This window comes from Helianthus annuus, chromosome 12 (genome assembly GCF_002127325.2).
Source record: "Helianthus annuus cultivar XRQ/B chromosome 12, HanXRQr2.0-SUNRISE, whole genome shotgun sequence".
Lineage (NCBI taxonomy): Eukaryota > Viridiplantae > Streptophyta > Magnoliopsida > Asterales > Asteraceae > Helianthus > Helianthus annuus.
The window spans coordinates 47,423,324-47,444,167 of NC_035444.2; the positions used below are offsets into that span (position 1 = coordinate 47,423,324).

General features: G+C 35.5%; 1 long non-coding RNA gene across 1 annotated transcript; it reads left to right on the forward strand.

Annotated features, from left to right (window-relative positions):
* The first annotated feature begins 3,763 nt into the window (after positions 1-3,763).
* On the forward strand, positions 3,764-20,226 carry LOC110894782. The gene is made up of 7 exons (XR_002566681.2): positions 3,764-3,978; positions 5,978-6,071; positions 17,503-17,767; positions 17,896-18,083; positions 18,233-18,315; positions 18,412-18,539; positions 19,394-20,226. It is a non-coding gene; the product is annotated as an uncharacterized LOC110894782 (long non-coding RNA).
* Positions 20,227-20,844: the final 618 nt, after the last annotated feature.

The window sequence follows — 20,844 nt, forward strand, 5'->3', positions numbered from 1 at the left end:
CGTATACTTGTACTCATCATTGTCCTCAGGATGCGAAGGACACTCACGTAAAACCTACGTGAACTTATACTCACTACTGCCTCGGTTGTGTCAGGCACTTACGTAAAACCTACGTAACCCCCGCGTATCCCTATCCTCGGTTTGTGAAGGATTCTTATGTAAATCCTACGTAAACATTGTACGTATTACTGTTCTCAGGATTAGAAGAACACTTATGGTTACAAATAGTCTAGTGAATATACAACATGGGAAGCCCCCACCAATAGATCATACTATCGGCCCAGTAGAACCACATGTTACAAACGAATTTACTATTACGCATTTACTTTCTGTGAACTCGCTCAACTAGTTGTTGATCCTCTGTTACATGCCTTGCAGGTCGTTAGGTACATGGAGCTTGCACAGGGAGGAGCTGGTCGTTGTGGGCACGGATCGTGAATGTTTCGTTAAACACTTTATGACTTTCATACTTAATTATGTTAGGTTTTATTTATACGCTTCCGCTAAACAGTGATAACCAACTTATGTTTTGAACACCTTTCATATGGATTGGTTTGATTTAATGTCACTTACTTTTACTATATACGTTGTTCTATATGATTGATGGCTTGATCCTGGTCAGTCACGCTCCCAAGCGGTGATACTCCACATGTGGATTTTGGGGGTGTGACACTTGTAGAGTTATATTTGTACCCATTAGAGCTGGTAACATTCAAACTATCCCAACCCAGTGTCTTATTTGTTCGCTCTTGTAGTCTAGCCAAAGAATAAGTCTCTCTTAAGGTTTTTGGCTTAAACATTTTAACATGGCATTTAATTTCTGCTTTCAACCCTTCAATGAATATACTGATTGTGTATTCATCTTGTAAAGTTACCTTGTTTAGAAGTAGATCAAACTTATCACAGTACTCATCTAAATCACCAGTTTGAGTCAACGCCTTGAGTGCACCCATAGCATCTTCTATTAATGTTACAGCAAATCTAGTTGTTGCATTTCTGGTTTATTCATCCCAAGTTACATCACAGATCTGTTTCCCAGTAGACTTCATAAACCCCTGATGCCACTGCAAAGCTCTTCCTTCTAAATGCACAACAACATATCTGACTTTGTATCTTTCATGAGTTTCATCAATTGAAAAGAAGTGTTCACACTTATACAACCAGCCTTCTACATTATCACCATTGAATTTTGGAAATTCAACCTTTGTTAATCGATTGTTACTTGTTCTATCACCTTCATTGTTCCTTGTTGCTCCATCTTTGAGAATGTTGCTTGCATTGCATCAAAAGCTGCTTTCAAGCTTAGCAAACTCTCCTGAGTTTGGGTTGTAAACTCATCCAAACGACTTTCATCCCTCGCAATGCGATCCACTTCTTAATTTCTAGTAGTCATATTCAAGAATTGTGTTTGAACATTGAATTTGGGAGAAAAGAAACAAAGAAAGGAATCAAGAACCAGCCAACCGATTAATGATATGGAATAGAATGATGAACAATTGATTACCCCACAAATCAATGAAAAATGAGCAGAAATTGAAGATAACTCGCTGAAGAAGGTGATCGGAATATTGGCGGTGGCCGGAATCAATGAGCTCCGATGAGAATCGGTTGGCTCTGATACCAACTGATAGCCTGAATTGAGAATACAGAGAGAGGAGGGAAAATACCCAAAACAAGCTTAACCATCAGCTTGGGGTTGTTATCTTTTATAACTACCATCAACACTAACAACAATATTACACTATAGTCCCTCTATTACAACATATTACATTTCCTACCCTCAACTACTATTTATTATATAACAAAAGCCTAAGAACATAATTTGAAATGATATGGATGACCTAAGAAGAAGCAACTACACTACAATCCCTCTATTACAGCATATTACATTTCCTACCCTCTACTACTATTTATTATATAACAAAAGCCTAAGAACATCATTTGAAATGATACGGATGACCTAAGAATAAGCAATTGACGACTACTTGGGAAGATTAAGTAGATCCCATCAAAATCCAATAATCTTTGATAGATCTACTTTTGATGAAGCAATTCTTGTATGCGAAACTTTAAATTATGTTCCCGAATGGTTTTTTTACAAACGGTTCCCTCTATAGAACAATATTCGGATTTGGACACCATATCATTCATATTATTCGATTAAACAATTGAAAGACTAAAATGTAGGAACTAGACTCACTTTTTATTAAAATATAATACAAAAATATAAAACAACGATACTCTTGTTATTTGTGGGTTATCGGTTAGATAAACTAAATAAACAAATGTACAATACAATTTAATTGTATTAATCTTGATTCAAATCAATATCTTTGGAAGAACTTCAACCGCCCTTGTTCGAAACTCCGCTGCATGACAAGCAAAATATCGTTGACGGTTTTGGTTGAGGATCGTGTTTGACACTGACACACATGGCTCTTAAAACAGAGTCCGCGCCTCCTCTCAAATGGTGTGTTTCCTGGATACAACAACCGAAGCAGTAATTGTACTGCCGGAGATGGCTCTCATGCCCGAGATTACACTGGGTACTTTGGTGTTTTTCGTTTTGTTGAAAAATATTAAGTTATGTAAAAGACAATTTAGAGAATACTCTTCTCTAAATTTCCATGGAACTAAAGTAATTTCGGGTGTGTGTATTTCCGCATCTTTAGAATGAACCATAATGTTCATACTTATACTCACACTATTGAAAGACTTATTCAAACCTATTAAAGTTGTCATAAACAAGATAGTTAATCTTGTAATAAACGAGGTTTAAAGTCTTAATAAATGGATTTTAGTAGTTTGTTCAAAAACTATCCTATTCATTTGTGATAAAATTAAACGTATTGAAACCGTTTAGACATTAACTCTAGTGGTTGACCAATTTGACTGTGGAAGCAACCCCAATGACGCCGCTATGCACATACCGCCTTTATTAAAAACCACCCCCATAGTGCCGCCTGTTATAGTGTGGCGGGTGCTAGGGGACGCCATCATGCACAATTTCTTCTCCTTCGCATCCCACTACGGACACTCTTAGAGCTACAATATAGTTTAATTAATCTACACAAGACAAAAACAATAACCATAAATCTCAACTAAGTACAAAGTTTTAAGAACTACAATATAATACCTTTTTGAGATATTCAAGGCAATAAAAAAACAAGTTCATTAGAAAATAGGGATTTACTTCGACAATATGTTCTAACTCGAAAAAAAATAATTGGTGTTAATAACATGTTATCTTTCTTTTTATCCATAAACTCACACACTCGAATCCGACTCATTCGACCATCGGACTTGAAGCCTTGACATTTACTACAAATCTTTTGTAATAACATCTTATATAAGTAGATTAAGCAAGTCCTTTGTAATAACATCTTATGTAACTAGCTTAAGAGCAAGTATTACAAGAAAAGAAAAGTAAAATGAAATTTCTTTTATATTTCATTGATATGTGTGATCACACAACTATTTTTATTGATATTTAATGGTCGTATTTATATTTATATTTAGAGTAAATTATCAAAATCGTCCTTTAACACTAGACTACAAAGTGTGTCCTTTGTCTTCAAACCGTACAAAAAACGTACTCAATGTTTGCAAACCCTTGCAATTTACGTCCTTTAGCGCTAACTCAATTAGTTTTCATGGGTAAATCTGACCAAGTAGACCCTATGCGAGGGTATTTTGGTCATTTTACCTAAATACTAAAATAAATAATAAAAACCCATCTTTTTTCCTCAACTCTCTCTCTCTCTCTCTCTCTCTCTCTCTACAAATGCTGCTGTCTGACAGAAACTTTCTCCAATAGTGTTCCAAAATATCTCATTTAATCCGGTTTTCTATTCCATTTTCATCATCTGTCTTTTAGTTCATGTTCAACTCTCTAATGGATGCAAGAATACACCAATTTCTTCTGTTTCTGTTTTCTGTTCATCTGCTTTTGGTTTTCAACTGCACAAAATGATGATGGTAATTCACTACTGTTCTATTACTTTCATATGTATCAATTCTTGTTTGATTTTCGGGTAAGTCTGTGTAGCAAGGTGCCTCCTGTCACAAACTCTCTCTTTCTCTCTATACAATTTGAAGCCACCGCCACTTGTAGAACCCTAGAATGTGAGGGATTCGGCTAGGCTAACAAACCCTAAATTCTTTTTGTCTTTGAGGACAGTGGTGGTAGGTGCGTATGATGGGTTTCTTACATTTTTAGCAATTTCGTGTGCTTTTCAAATCTTAAATGCATCCTGAGCATAAGCCCCATGATCGATTTCAGATTTCAGTTTTGAAACGAATTTCAAATCAATTTTTGGATAAACATGAGTTAGGGTTTCGATGGTTCTTGATTTGGGATTTAGGGGTTTACCAAAACAATATATAAAAACAATTAAAAATCTGATTATTCCAAAGTTCAATGTGTGGCTTGCTGGGTTTCATTACATTGATTAAAAATGGTAACCCAGGGGTGGGTGGTGGCTGCTGATGGTGGTGGAGTTGAGGTGGCGATGGTGGTGGAGTTGAGGTGGCGACCGTGGTGGTGGAGTCGAGGTAGCTGCGATGGTGGTGGGGTGGTGGTGGTGGTGGAGTTAAGGTGGAGGTGGAGGTGGAGGTTAGGTGATGTTAGAGAGAGATGGAGTTTAGGCAGAACTGAGAGAGAGGGAGAGAGGATTTATATTTATATTTTTTAAATTGTTTTGTGTATTATTTTTTTGATTATTTATTTTAGTGTTTAGGGCAAAATGACCAAAATATCCTTGTATAAAGTTCATTTGGTCAGATTTAACCATTAATTCTGACTGGGTTAGTGCTAAAGGACATAATGTGCAAGAGTTTGCAAACATTGAGTATATTTTTTGTAATTTTTAAAGACAAAGGACACACTTTGCAATATAGTGTTAACATAAAGGACGACTCCTGTAATTTACTCTTATATTTATATTTATATACACTACAATTTTCATGAGGGGAATAGTGTCGGTCTGATACTTTCTTATTGGTTCCAACTAAATTACAATTTTGACCCGTTTAAATTTATAGTTTTATCATTGGTTTTTTTTTTTCTCCCTCTCAGCCAAATTACGATTTTGCCATCAGTTCAAATTTACAGTTTTGCCAGCATTTTTGTTTTTTCCCTGCCACATAACAATTTTGTCACCAACGTAAAATTACAGTCATGCCATTGTTTTAGTTTTTTTTTTATTTACAAAAACTATAGTATTGTTTTGTTTTAATTGGTTAACTCTATATAATTTTTATTCGTGTCAGGTGGCTTCCTCACACACGCTAATTTGTTAGAAAAATTATAAATTTGCCCCTATTTTAAAATTATAGTTTTTTATCGTTTTAGGTTTTTTTAGCAAAAGTATGTAGTGTTTTGTTTTAATTGGTTAACTCGATGTATTTTTTTAGATCGTATTATGAGTAGTATGTATAAGTAACCAAAATACAGACGTACATACTATACTATGAGAGAGAAATATTCAACTTAGTGCCATGCAACACAGACGAGACAAAAACTAGTAATATAACAATTTGAAGTTAGTTACACCAACAATTATTTCATATGGTTGGTTCACGTGAGTGGGCCAGCCCATTAACTTTTATTTTTCTATTTAGTGTGTTTAAATGAAAGTTGGTTTGTATAGTTTGGGCTGGCTATTGGGCTCGGGGTTGGGTATAAAATTATTTAAGTGTCATTTCAAGATTTATTAATTCGAATGTCAAATTAAGTTTCTAAATCTATTGATTATTGATCTTAAACTTGGGTATCATTCTCATTCCGTCTGGAACTTATTAAAAACTGTGATAAACCAGACATTTTAGGTCCAATCCATTACCTATGGGCTTTAGGGTTTATAGTTATTTTTATCTATATATTGTAATGTCGAATAGAATGAAGAATAAGAATTCAGTTTATCTCTATTTCTCTTTGGTTTTTATCACGTTATTAGCACGATTTGCTCTTCACCAGGAACATCCATCGATCTTCAACATGAATTTTCAACGTCAGGAATTCATTAATGCCACTTTTGGATTCAGATAACTTTCCGTTCATCACAATCCGGGTACGCCATCAAAATCTCCACACTATATTCAAAATGCTTTCATGTTATCGGTATAGGTTTTGTGTATCCAATAATGAATCACAAATTTCGGATCTACAATAGTGGTATAAGAAAAAAAAAACTTCTACGATGGATGCAAAACAACATTTTTTTTTTTTGTTCAAGTATTTTCAAATTGGATTTTTAATTTGATTCTTTGGATCACAAGACAGAGGTTTTCTTGTTTGGACTTTAGAACAACATAGGATTTTCCCTTTTGATTTGTTGTTATGGAAACATATATTAGAATCAAAACCAAATTCAAAGTATCAAATGGAAAATCAGAGAATTTTTTTCCCAACAATCCGGCGGTCACCACCACCGCAAACAACCGAACAAAACACATCATACATAAATTTTCTGACCTGAAATTTTTCTCCGGTGATCGGCGATGCGAGGCCGACCAACCTCTAAATCCGGTACGACGAAGACGCACGACGGACCGTTTGTAACTTGCAAATCCTTGTTCAGTAACCATTAACACCCAAACCAAGCACCCTCATTGTTGTTCTTGTTCGAGTTTCCGACAACCAATCGACTCAACCCAAAACCCGATCGGCATCTTGTTCTAGTTCTCTGTTACCGAGCACCAAAAGCCTTGTTCTTGTTTTTTTTACCGGCGGGCCACCACCGTGAAACCCAAACCGTTGACGATTAAATCGGAGGTTCTTGTTCTCTGTTCACCAGTCACCACCCTAGAATCGGACACAACCAGAGAGATCTGGTGGGTATTATTTTTGGTCCAACGATCGGCGATAGGGTTGGTGGATATCTTGCTGATTTTCCTTGATTAGATTAGATATGAAGAAGGAATGATACATTTACATGATTATTTCATCTTTATTAAATATTAATTGAAATAATATACAGCTGTTTAATATTATTAGATGAAATGGGATACAGCTGTAGCCTTCAATATATTTTAATATATATAGATAAATGCGAACTTATTAAATATTGTATATGTATATTCGAGTTTGTGTCGGTTAATATGAATTTTAATATACAGATCGATCAAGGGACGGTCAACATTAAGATAATCATAAATTCATTAAATACTAAAAGTGGTTAACTAGTTTAATTAAATTATGTTTAATATATTCACATATTTAATTAAAGTTTCATATATTTATATTTAATTAAATTAAATTATCAAAACACAATTTATATTTACAATACGAAATCACACAAGAGTTTTAAAATTCCTACTCTATTATTAAAACGACGTAAAATATAGAACCTGCAGTTCTACCTCTAGAGAACCTGAAGTTCTCCTATAATATATATTTATATTACGGCTCGTTTTTAAATCCATGATTCTTTCATTTGTAGATAAAATGTCGAACTTATCAAAGCTTGAATTTACCGCACTTGACATCTCGGGTAACAACTACCTCCCATGTACTCTTGATGCTAAAATTCATTTGATGGCAAATAATTTGGGGGAGACAATCATTGATGATAATCAAACTTCACCTCAAGATAAAGCGAAAGCTATGATATTCCTCCGCCATCATTTTCATGAAGATCTAAAGCGGGAATACCTAACTGTTGAGGACCCCCTTGAATTATGGACAAACATCAAAGAACGTTTTGACCACCAGAAGTTGGTCTTGCTCCCCAAAGCCCGCTATGAATGGTGAAAAAATTATGTGGTGAAAAAATAACCGAAGAAGACATGCTTGAAAAAACCTTCTCAACGTTTCATGCCTCAAACATGCTCCTTTCGCAGCAATACCAAGAACGTAAATTTACTAAATATTCTGAATTGATATCCTGTCTTCTGCTCGCGGAGCAAAACAACAAGCTCCTACTACAAAACCATCAATCGCGACCCGCAGGAGCAAGCCCATTCCGTGAAGCGAGTGTGGCCAATTATCAAAGCGGACGAGGTAGAGGTAGAGGCCGCGGCCCCAGCAGAGGTCGTGGTCGTGGCCGAGGACAGGGATATACATGGCATCGAGAGTCCCAGAACACTAAAAATAGTGGTGGTGAATGAGTCGACATAATACGGGGCGACCTTCAAAAGGAAAAAGTAGCGGGAACCAAGGCAACATTTGTTATAAATGTGGGATGTCAACTGGATGTACAGTATATCTAGATTTATGAGCTTCCTCTAAAATCTTTGATCTTAAATTTCCCTGTTTAGGTACCCAAATTCTGCTTTTGTGGAATTTCCAAATTCCATCATTTCCTTGTTCTAATTCTTTTAGGTAACCTTTCATTCCTTCGGCATCGTTCTTGATTGCCGTTTCCTGAACTTCCTTCAATTGTTCCATTAAATCTACTTCTAGATTTATTCTAAGAGCACGGACTCGCCTTTGCTTCTCATGATCCTTACGACTTAAGGCATCTGCAACTATGTTTGCCTTTCCTTCGTGATATTGAATATCACAGTCGTAATCACTCAGGATTTCCATCCATCTTCTTTGCCTCATATTTAATTCTTTTTGCCCAAATATATACCTTAAACTTTTATGATCTGTATAAACAATAAACTTACTTCCATACAGATAATGTCTCCATATCTTGAGGGCAAAAACTATAGCTCCTAATTCTAAGTCATGAGTCGTATAGTTTTCCTCGTCCTTTTTCAATTGTAGCATTTCGGTAGAAGCTAATCGATAGGGTGCCTTGGCTATCGGTGTAGTTCCTGGAATTAGATGAATCCTAAATTCTACCTCCCTATCTGGTGGTAACCCAGGTAAATCTTCTGGAAATATATCTGGGTATTCTGAGACTACAGGAATTTTTTTAAGTTCCTTACCTTTAGTACTAATGATTACTGAAATCATATATACTATTCCTTGTTTTTGTTCATAATTAGCAACTTTCATTACTGATATGAACTTCAGTGGCTTTCGAGGTTTATCTCCTGTAATCATGATTACTTCTTGTTAAGGCATATCAACGCATGATGAAAGAAAAAGCAAAGAATGCTCAAACTAATCTGATTGAGGATGCACATCCAACCATGATACCAGGCGTTCATTTGGATGCATGTGATTTCATTGAAAATGTTCGTGATGTTTAAGTATATTTAATGTACCTTTTATGCTTTACTTTTCACACTGTGACCTTTGTATTTGGTTTGGTTTGGTTTGAAACTCTTGCAATGTTTTATTTTACTTCTTTGCATTAACTTTTATTTATTTAATTTTTTCATTTATTTATTTCCTGAAGAAATATGTATGCTAGCTCTAGTAGAGCTATTATTGGTGATGAATGTCTGGTAGATAGCGGTAGTACTAACACTATTCTCAAAGATATGAAATTTTTCTCTGAGTTGTCTCCGACAGAGACACCGATTAGTACTATATCTGGAGTCAGTAACCTTATCGAAGGCTCCGGCAGAGCACACATAACATATCTTCGGGTACCAAATTAACTATTGATAATGCATTACATTCTAGTAAATCCAGAAGAAATTTACTTAGCTTTAAAGATATTCGAAAAACGATTACCACCTAAAAACAATATCTGAAAATAATATTGAATATCTTCAAATTACTTCAAACAAAAATGGCAAAGAAACAATTGTTGAACAATTAGAAGCCTTATCCTCTGGATTATATTGTACTAATATCAATCCTATCGAATCATACATGGTGAGTAACCAAAAGCTGTTAGATAAAGACACATTCAATATATGGCATGACCGTCTAGGTCACCCTGGTAGCATAATGATGAGACGAATAATCAAAAGTGTAACCGGGCACCCTCTCAAAAACTTAAAAGTTTTGCTACCACAAGACTTATCATGTGCAGCATGCTTTCTGGGCAAACTTATAACTCGGTCGTCATAAAGTAAATTGATACATGAAACCCCATCATTTTTAGAAATAATCCAAGGGGATATTTGTGGGCCTATTCATCCTCCGTGTGGACCGTTCCGCTATATCTTGGTCTTAATGGACGCATCGTCAAGGTGGTCACATGTGAGCCTTTTAGCTACTCGAAATGTTGCATTTGCCCGACTTTTAGCTCAAATCATACAATTGAGAGCCAATTTCCCTGATAATCAAATTAAAAACATCTGGATGGATAATGCGGGAGTTTTCACATTTCAAGATTTTAATGACTATTGAATGTCAATTGGGATCAATGATGAACATTCAGTACCTCATGTTCACACACAAAACGGTTTAGCTGAATCTATGATTAAACGATTACAAATAATCGCTAGACCACTCTTAATGAGATGTAAACTACCATCTTCTACATTGGATCATGCTATTTTGCATGCCGCTACACTGATTAGATTGAGACCAACTGCTGATCACGAATACTCCCCATTGCAACTGGTCTCCGGACGAGAACCAAGTTTGTCCCACCTTAGAATTTTTGGTTGTGTGGTATATGTACCAATACCGCCACCACAACGTACTACAATGGGACCTCAAAGAAGACTGGGTATCTATATTGATTTTAACTCCCCGTCCATAATTAAATATTTAGAACCAATGACGGGAGATATGTTTACAGCACAGTATGTTGACTTTCATTTTGATGAAACAATGTTCCCAGTCTTAGGGGGAGATAAGGACAAAGAAAGACTGGTAACACAAGAAATAACGTGGAATGCATCATCGTTATCAAATCTCGACCCCCGAAGTGGTCAATGTGAATATGAAGTCCAAAAGATCATACATTTGCAAAGAATAGCGAATGAATTACCAGATGCATTCACAGACACGAATAGAGTGACAAAGTCACATGTACCAACATCAAATGTGCCTGCTCGAATTGAAGTAATCTCAGAAGCGATTACTATACAACGAAAGCGTGGGAGACCAATCGGTTCCAAAGACAAAAACCCACGGAAACGAAAAGAGCAAAGTAACGTAGTTGGTGAAAACTCACAAAAGATTATAAGTGAAACCCCGATAGAGGTAAATGTCCCATAAGAGACAACTATGAATCCAAAGGAAAATGAAGTTTCAGAAGAAACACCGGTACCGAACGAAAATGAGATCTCTATTAATTATGTACAAGATAGTACAATGTGGAACCGGAATAAAACACGTGTTGATGATATATTCGCATATGCTATAGCAACGGATGTAATCAATAAAAATGATTACGTACTAAAAACTTTAGAAGAGTGCATGCACAGAAATGATTGGCCAAGATGGAAAGAAGCCATAAACGCCGAATTGAATTCGCTCGAAAAGCGACATGTTTTCGGACCTGTAGTCCAAACGCCCATAGACGTCAAACTAGTAGGTTATAAATGGGTATTTGCAATAAAGAGAAATGAAAAGAATGAGATTGTAAGATATAAGGCTCGACTTGTAGCACAAGGGTTTTCCCAAATCCCAGGAGTTGATTATGAGGAAACGTATTCCCCTGTAGTGGATGCGTAACCCTTAGGTTCCTAGTCGGCCTCACAATCTCTGAAGGACTTCATATGAGACTAATGGATGTCGCCATCGCATACTTATACGGGACACTTGAAAATGACATCTACATGAAAATCCCTAAAGGATTAAAATTTCCTGAAGCATTAAAATCAACACCTCGAGAAATGTGTTCTATAAAGCTCCAGATATCTTTATATGGTCTCAAACAATCTAGTCGTATGTGGTACAATCGACTTAGTGAATATCTCAAAAAAGAAGGATACAAGTCTGATGTAATCAGTCCATGTGTTTTTATAAAAAGATCACTCTCAAATTTCACTATAATAGCATTCTATGTTGATGATATCAGATCTCTTGAAGATATAGAGAAAGCTGCTCAGTTGTTAAAGAAGCAATTTGAAATGAAAGATCTTGGTATGACGGAATTATGTATCAGACTACAATTTGAGTATATGTGCAATGGCACATTTGTCCATCAATCAAACTACATACAGAAGATGTTAGTACATTTCAATATAGATAAAGCACATCCGTTTAGCGTACCTATGGTTGTCCGACCACTAGATCCACACAAGGATCCTTATCGCCCTCAAAAAGAAGGCGAAGAAGAACTTGGTCCAGAAGTACCATACTTAAGCGTGATCGGTGTCCTTATGTATCTCGCAAATAACACAAGACTTGACATCGCATTTGCGGGACACAAGACTTAGGTCTTTTCTATCAGAAAGATCAAAAGTCCCAGCTTGTTGGGTATGCTGATGCCGGATATCTATCAGATCCTCACAAAGCAAAATCTCGGAGAGGTTATGTATTCACATACGGCGGCACAACAACATCATCAAATCATGCCGAATTGATAGCACTATATGATGCTGGTCGACAATGCGTGTGGTTGAGATCAATGATTAATCACATACAAGAAGCATGCTGATTAGAACAGATCAAGAAGGAGCCAACAATTATTTATGAAGACAATGCTGCTTGCATAGCATAGATCAGAGAAGGTTACATCAAGGGTGATCGAACAAAGCACATCTCACCAAAGTTCTTCTCAACATATGACTTGCAAAAAGAAGGGGAAATTGATGTTCGCCATATTAAGTCAAGTAAAAATCTAGCTGATCTGTTCACGAAATCTTTACCTAGAAGCAGTTTCGAGCAGCTATCACACAAGATTGGTCTTCATAGATTGAAAGATGTTTGTTCAATTCAGGGGGATAATTATACACGCTGTACTCTTTTTTCTTAACTAAGTTTTGTCCCACTGGGTTTTCTTAGTAAGGTTTTTAATGAGGCAGCATAGCTGATCCAGTAGTATCAGTTTATTTATTTAGTTTATTTATTCAGGTGAAGTACCTATTTAACATCTTCCTGAGGTATGTTGCTAAGCTGTGTATAATTCTAAATGTCTGAGTGGGAGTGTTATAAACCAGACATTTTAGGCCCAACCCATTATTTATGGGCTTTAGGGTTTATAGTTATGTTTATCTATATATTGTAATGTTGAATAGAATGAAGAATAAGAATTCAGTTTATCTCTGTTTCTCTTTGGTTTTTATCAACAACAAAATTGTATTTAAAAAAATCTTTTTTTAGAAAATCGGTTACTACAGTATGAGGTCAAATTTATTTCGATTTTATTATTTATATACTATTGTTTTGCAACAAGTGAGTGCATTAGTAAGTTGTTAGTTGTGCATTAAGGGTTTGTCTTGCAAGGTGTTATTGTACATTTATATTGTTTGGTTGTAAATTGTGCATAAGTGGTTGTACCTTAATCAAATAATGGTTTCATTACCTTACCAAATTAAATTTGTTTTGTATGCATGTATGGTTGTGAATTGTGCTTAAGTAGTTGTACTCTAATCAAATAATGGTTTCATTATCTTACCATATTCAATCGATTTGATCCATTCAAAGTTGTGTTGTTTTATTTGTAAATTATTATTATTTATAATAATCTAATTAATTTAGCCAAAATCTTGTATAAATATAATTTGCAACATATTGATGCAATGGTTGTTGTAATGTACGCATTATGGTTTGTATAGTAGCAATGATATATATTATATATAGATTACGATAAACCTGTCAAATGGGAAAAATAGACGCGGGTTCATCGTAAGGCGCGAGTCCTAGATCAACTTAGTTTTTTTATTCTATGTTTTACGTTTTGGTTTAATTTCTTCGAATTAACACGTTGCAACTTCAGCGTTTGTGGTCGCTGACAGTAGTATAGAATTAGTGCTCGCCCCTGCCGCAACACGGGGGGTGCTTAATACTAGTTATAATTACTTTTAAACAAGTTTTATTTCCCTCTTTTAACATTCAAGGTATGTTGTATTACCAACTAGTATTAAGCTTCTACGTTGCAGCGGTCGTCATAAAACTATGTCAAGGAGTACCAATGCTATACCACTGTCAGCGACTACCAAAACCGGTAAAGCGCGTAAAAACAAAATAAATAAAACGGAAAAAAATAACATCGCACAAAAAAACAGACGTAAAATCTTTGAATCACGCATGCTCGTTGCAGAGAAATTTCACCGAAAGTAAAACATAGAAAAAATAACTAAGTCAATCCAGGACCCGCTCGTTGCGACAAACTTTTCAAACGGAGAAAAATAGATGTGTTGCGACGGGCCAGTCAAACGGGAAAAAATATACAAAAAAATGTTGAACCCCACACACACGTTGCGGTGCGTTAACTCACAAAATTTTAAACGAAACGAAAAACTTGGGAAAGATGAAATGTATGGTGGACCAAAATTGAAAATAAAAAAGAATTGGACTTAAATTGCAAAAGTTGAAAAGCTTTGGGTTAAAAGTAAAAAAAAACAAAGGGTCTAGTCACAAGAAAATAACAATTGTTAACAATAATCTACAATTAAGAAAAGAGTAACTTCCATTTAAATCTAATAAACAAGAACTTGAACCAAATTGTTTCGAATTGTTTAGATCTATACGATCTGAAACACATTTTTACACAAAAATTTGATAAAACCAAATAGTTAGAAACAACATAAATACAACATTTTATGGCTTAAACCTGATAAAACGTACAAAAAAATTGCAATTTCATATCAGAGAAAAAAAATCAAAACTTTAACATGAACCATATCTGATTCATCATCTTCCATTCATCTTCCATCTTCATATGCAAATTTCATCAAATTAAACTAAACTGTCACACCCCAAAATTTCCACATAATCCGGTAGGCCCGGTGGGGAGTATTGTGACGTAGTAGATATCATCATAGTCAATTAAACACAGTTATAGAAGAGCGGAAGGCTTGGAATAAAATTACTATTACAACCCAAAAGTTCAAAGTACGAATAAAATAATATACAGACGGTTGTAAAGGGATCCACAGGCGGATCTTAAATAAAATGTAAAACAGAGTTCAACAGACTTTAAGGCATCTAGGGATTTGCAAGATCCTCTTATTAAACGCCAAGTAGCTCCAGCCTATTACGCGAGGTACCTGTCACTTAGTCTTTTGAAATTACGTCAGTTTACACCGGTAAATACAATTAACTGACTCTTTTGAAAAATGTTTATGAAAATTGATTTAAGTGCTCAAGGCACGAAAAATTCTTTTATAACTTGGGACAATTACATTTATAATCTTGTATAAAGGTTGCATGTTTGTCATATGGGGCCCGGTTTATAAACCGGGACATGATTAACCGACACGCCACATATAAAACCCACAAAGGAGTTATCCCCAACTTGTGGGTAAATTTTATATTTTAGCATTTGCATCTGTCGGGTGTATGCCTACACCCCGTGCATAGGTCGTGGCCATTAGTAACTCAAATGAGCCGAGGATATCCAGGATACGGTCGTTTACCCCGAATGTTTATGTTATCAAACAAAATGGATTAAAACGGGTTATGCGGATTTATTAATCACAATCTGACCAAATGATCTCGTACCCGACTAAGCGGTAATAATTTACCGTATCCCAAGCTCGTATAAGGGAAAATAAGTTAAAATTATTTACATGAGTTTTAAATGCAAGAAGTTTATACTCAGCCGTATAATTACTAAGACTTTGTGAAGGTATCTTCTACTGGGGCTCCCTACTATTGAATGAAGGTATTATTAACCTATTAGATTACTAACGGGTCTTATTTAAGTCGAGGACTTAGACCGGTTAGTTTAAATAGTGATTTACGGTACGAAACGCTAGATTAAGCAGTGACCGGAATGGAATGTAATTTAGACCAAACAAGTATGAAGACTTGTATAATATGGGTAAACTAAATACATTCTGGATTTTGAAGTTTAGATGACAAGGTTAGACCCGTTTCGGTTAATTCATGCAAACTAGTTACATAACCCGAACCGAATGCGCATAAGCATAAACGGGTAACCGAATGAGTCATATACAAGTTCCATATGTTATTATGCTTAAAATATGTTATAATATCAGCAGGATATCAACATGTATGCCCATAAAGATTTTAAAACCGATTTAAGCTTCATAAGGGCATTTTGGTCATTTTAAGGTCTATAAAAGGGGTTTGTATGTAAACTGAAGTTCTAGTCATAAACATTCTGTAAAAATATTTAATTTATGATATTATAACAGTAGGATATCATACATATGTGTGGTTTATGGTTTATGGCCAAACTAAGCTCCGTAAGGGCATTTTGGTCATTTCACATATAGTTTTAGGGATTTGTTTGGGGTTCTGAGTTCATGACTTATACCTACTGTAAAAAAAATTAAAATAATTATAAAGTCAGTAGGTAATAAGTCTTGGGTGCTAGATATAGTTTAGAACCAAACTATGCACCTAATTAGCGTAAAAGTCGATAAATGACGATAATTTTGAAGATTAAGTGATTCTGAGATTATGACCAGCTTTGAATGGTCAAAATATTTTATTTTTTATAATATATCATTAGCAAAAAGGTTTTGCATGTTTATCATATTTAAAACTCATTTTATTTACGAAAAGGGTATTATCGTCATTTATAAGCTTTGTACAACTCAAGGTTAAGGTCAGTATATAATATAATCTGACTTAGCATCCTAATAAATCCTAAATATGATATCACAACAGTAGGTGAGTAATTTTGTATCAAAATTATGTTTAAAACTTGATTTGCATGCTAAAGGGCATTTTAGTCCTTATAAAAGCATGTTTTTCGATAAATTGTATAACTTCAGTTTATGACCATAATGTAAATGCCAAAATATGCCAAATAAGTTTACTAATCAGTACTTAGTTCATTTGCATGTTCGTTTATATTAAAAACTTTATTTTTAAGCAAAAGGGCATATTAGTCAACATAAAGCATAATAACGGACACATGCACATAAACTCATATTACTATGTGACCTTGTAATATAACCTCAGAGGGTTATGCTACAACATAATATGGTCACAAAGGAACCTTAATGTATAAAGAAATTAAGCTAATTCGAGTCAGAACTGAAAGTCAAAGAAAAAGTCAAGCTTTTGCGACTTTCGGTTGCGGACCGAGCTTAAACTTAGAATTGTCGGGTTGAACATGTTTGTACATGTTCTATTAATGTTTGTCAAGTTATTAGAGTGATAAAACATGTTTTATAACCTCTACCTTATCAGATTTGTATTTATTTAAAAACTGATAAATAGTATCAGTTATCGGTTAATTTGGTTTGGTGACGGTTCAGCTATCGGTTATTTTTAGTTACGGTTAAGGTTTGCTCACCCCTAACAGGTACCCTTATTTGGAAGACACAAATAGGATGCAATTCGGAGTGATTGGATTTATTTGATGCCTTTTAATATGGTATAATAAAAAAATCTTGTTTTTCGCTATGTTTTATGCATCGATATCTCCAATAAGTTTTTTCGGTCTCCTTTATCTTCTGGGTACTGTTTTCTCCTCGATTTTGGTTTTCGCTATGTTTTATGCTATCAACACACCTTTAATAGAGAAAACTAAGTGAGTATTTATAAAATATGACAATATTTTATCTTCATTTTCTTCTGTAACATGTGTTTATATAACATGCGTCTTGTGATAGAGGAATGCTTCACAAAGAAAGGATTGCGAAACTGAAAAAAAAGGGGTTCTCATTGTTAACAATGCTCGAAGAGCTATAGTGGATACACAAGCCGTTGTCGATGGCTGTTCTAGTGGTCACATCGGAGGCAAGTTTAACCTGAATTCGTAGTTTACTTTAGGTTGTTAGTTTAGTTAAAGTTAAGTGTTTGTTTTTTAACATCAGTTTCAGCGTATAGTGGAGATGTTTGGTACCCACAACCAGCTCTAAAGGATCACCCGTGGAGGTATATGCCAAATCAGTCTATACCCCCAGTCACATTTTTGGAACAACCATTGATGCACAAGTTTGTTCATATAAGTTATATAACTGATTCTTATGGTCAATCTGATTGAAAATGAATGTTATAAATAGATATTATGCAGTTGTGATATGTGGCTAGAGTGAAAGATATGTTGGAGAATTATTTCAAGGGAGAAGACTTCCCGGCCCAACATTACATTGTGAAGGAGGGTGAGCTAGCAGGCAAGTACCGTTGATTCGCCCGGTTGCCAAACCATCTCCACTTCGCTTGCACCGCTGCTGAACCACCGCTACTTCAGGTGTGTATTATTGTTTGTTTTATAACATTCACTTTAATACACCACACTAATTCTATAAGTCTGTGATCTTTTGCATACATTATGCTTAATTTCAGATTACATACTTGCTTTTGTTTTTGAGATGGTTTCTTTGTACGTGTGTGTGTTAGGTGCTGTGAACGCTTCAGTCTTAGTTGGTATGCCCAGTGCAGAACCTACCTTGACATCTAATCATCGAGTTCATCCAAAATAGGTAACATATCTTTTTTAATGTTTTTATTTAGATTTTGAAAGCCTAAATTGCTTTTCACCCAATCCGGTGATTAATGTGCATGAATTTGTGTTGCAGACTTATGGAAGTAATAATAGAAGGTAGACAAACCAACAAGGTACTTACTGGTCGAAAGAACCTGAGTAAGTGTCACACCCCGGCCGCGTTAAAACAACAAACCGCACCGCGGCGGAAACGCCGGGGAGGTGAGTGGCGACAGAGTTATTGTTTCAACAATCATGGCAATTAAAGTTATGTATTATTAAAATTAAAGTTGAATTGTCTTTGAGTTCAAACTAAAACTACATAATAACTGTCTTTTAAGTCACTAAGGCCCGAGTCCGCCTAAGTGAAGCACAAGCATCATCATGCATTAGCACCTGAAACACATGTAAAAATAGGTACGTCAGCATAAAAATGCCTGTGAGCTACATAGGTTTTATTTATGCAGATTCATGACTTGTTTTTGAAAAGAAGTGTTTAAATAAAATGAAGTCATGAATCTTGTAAAATGTTTTCCTTTGTAAAACCATGTGAAAATCAATATGAAAATCAAATGATAATGAAATGATAATGCATGGTTAAATAAATAACCAAGTAAAAGTGAATTTGGATAAAATGTGTACTTTGAAAAACAATGTCATGTTTTTGTATAAAATGTTTCATGTCATGCCCAAAGTGATTTATATAACGCAACGATGTATAATACAATAAAAGCACTTATATATAGGAAGCACCAGCGGCGTATCCACCATGCTTTTATCATATAACACATAGCCCCGTTACATAAGTCACTTATTAATAACCAACCAAAATGTCATGTTAAATGTCAAAATGTTTATGTATAAACCATGTATAATGTCATGTGTAATATGTATCATGTATAACCAATGAAATGCATAGCAAGTAGGAAATCATCTACTTAACTATGTAATGATGTCAAATGTGAAAACAAATGTCATGTATGGTGAAAAACTAGAAGTTACTCAACCCCATAGAAAATGTACAAAACAATGTTTTTGAATAAACCTAAGTTTAAATCAAATGTTGTGTTTTGCAGAAAAACAATGCTTTATGATTACAAATGTGACAACCTGCAATTAACGGCTTCTAATTACGCGATTAACAAACGCTTAAGGCGACGACCGACGGTGTTTTGTCGAGCAGATCCACCCGAACACCCTCCTTCACCGACAACATCACGACCCCCCCCCCTCGGCTACATGCCCGACCGGTGAAACCGGCTCCGCTGGTGACGTTGGAGATGATGATACAGACTGATGACCAAGGTTGAAGCTGATGATGACGACGCTGCTGAGGAATCGGGTCAGATCTGGCCGGAATCGGCTCCGGCCGCTTCATTCCTGTTGATGACGATTATGTTTTCCGATGATTGTGATGATGTTGACGAGAAGATGGTGATGGTAGGGGGGTTGAAGCCAGCGATGACTGCACATGGTGGCAGCGCCGCCGCTCACAGCGGCGGTGGTATCTTCTCCCGTCAAGTTCTCCGGTAAATCATCGTTCCCTTTCATGGATATTTGTGTCACTGATGATGATGATTTGATTTTTTTTATTATTTGTTTCGAGGGCACGGTTCAACAGTTGGGTTCGGTTCAACACCAGGCTCGGATTTCGTGTCGGGCTCTGGTTCAGCAAGTTAAAGTATGTTTCGAGTCAAAGTTTCGGGTCAAACCCGGTTAACTCGGTCAACACCCGAGTCAACTCGAGTTAACAGACGGTCAACTGTTAGTCAACAGGTCAACAGCTGGACAACGCCAGTCAAACATCATCTCGGGTCAGTTTTGAGTATGCGGTTTACTTTTGGTTCGGTCTCGATTCACCTCAAGTTTGTTCGGTTCGACAGGTTCGGATTCAATTCAAAACGGGTCAGGTCAACAAAAGTCAACTCTGGTCAACCAGTCAACTGTAGGGTCAATTGGTCAAACACAAGATCCGGTAAAGTTAACGTCACGAAATTAGTATAGATTTTTATACTACGCGAACCGAGCTCGACCCGAATCGATTAGTGATTAGTTACATTTTATCCTGTCGTATTTCGTATGATTTTAGTATATATTGTTTGCTTGGTGAAAATTGTTGAATTTTTATAAAAAGATCGACAGTTTGATTGTCGGGATCGTCCAAAAACAGAGGAAACTCTGTCCGTTTTTCGTCAAAAATCCGAAGTTTCAAACATAATTATGTTATATAAGCGACGTCTAACGAGATTGAGGTATTTTTATAAAATAAATATAAGAGTATATTTATTTTGGCGACGCTTTACGACTTACAAAACGCGTTTATAACGTTTCGACAAAAGTGGATTACAAGTCAACGAAAACATATTGAAACTCTAACACTTTTATAAAATAAATATAATTAGTTATATTTATTTCAAACGTCGAAAATTATATTTTATAAAATAAATATAATGTCTTATATTTATTCCTAATGTCAACGATTCGGAAATCGTATTTCAAAAGTCTAGTATTCGGAAAATATATAACA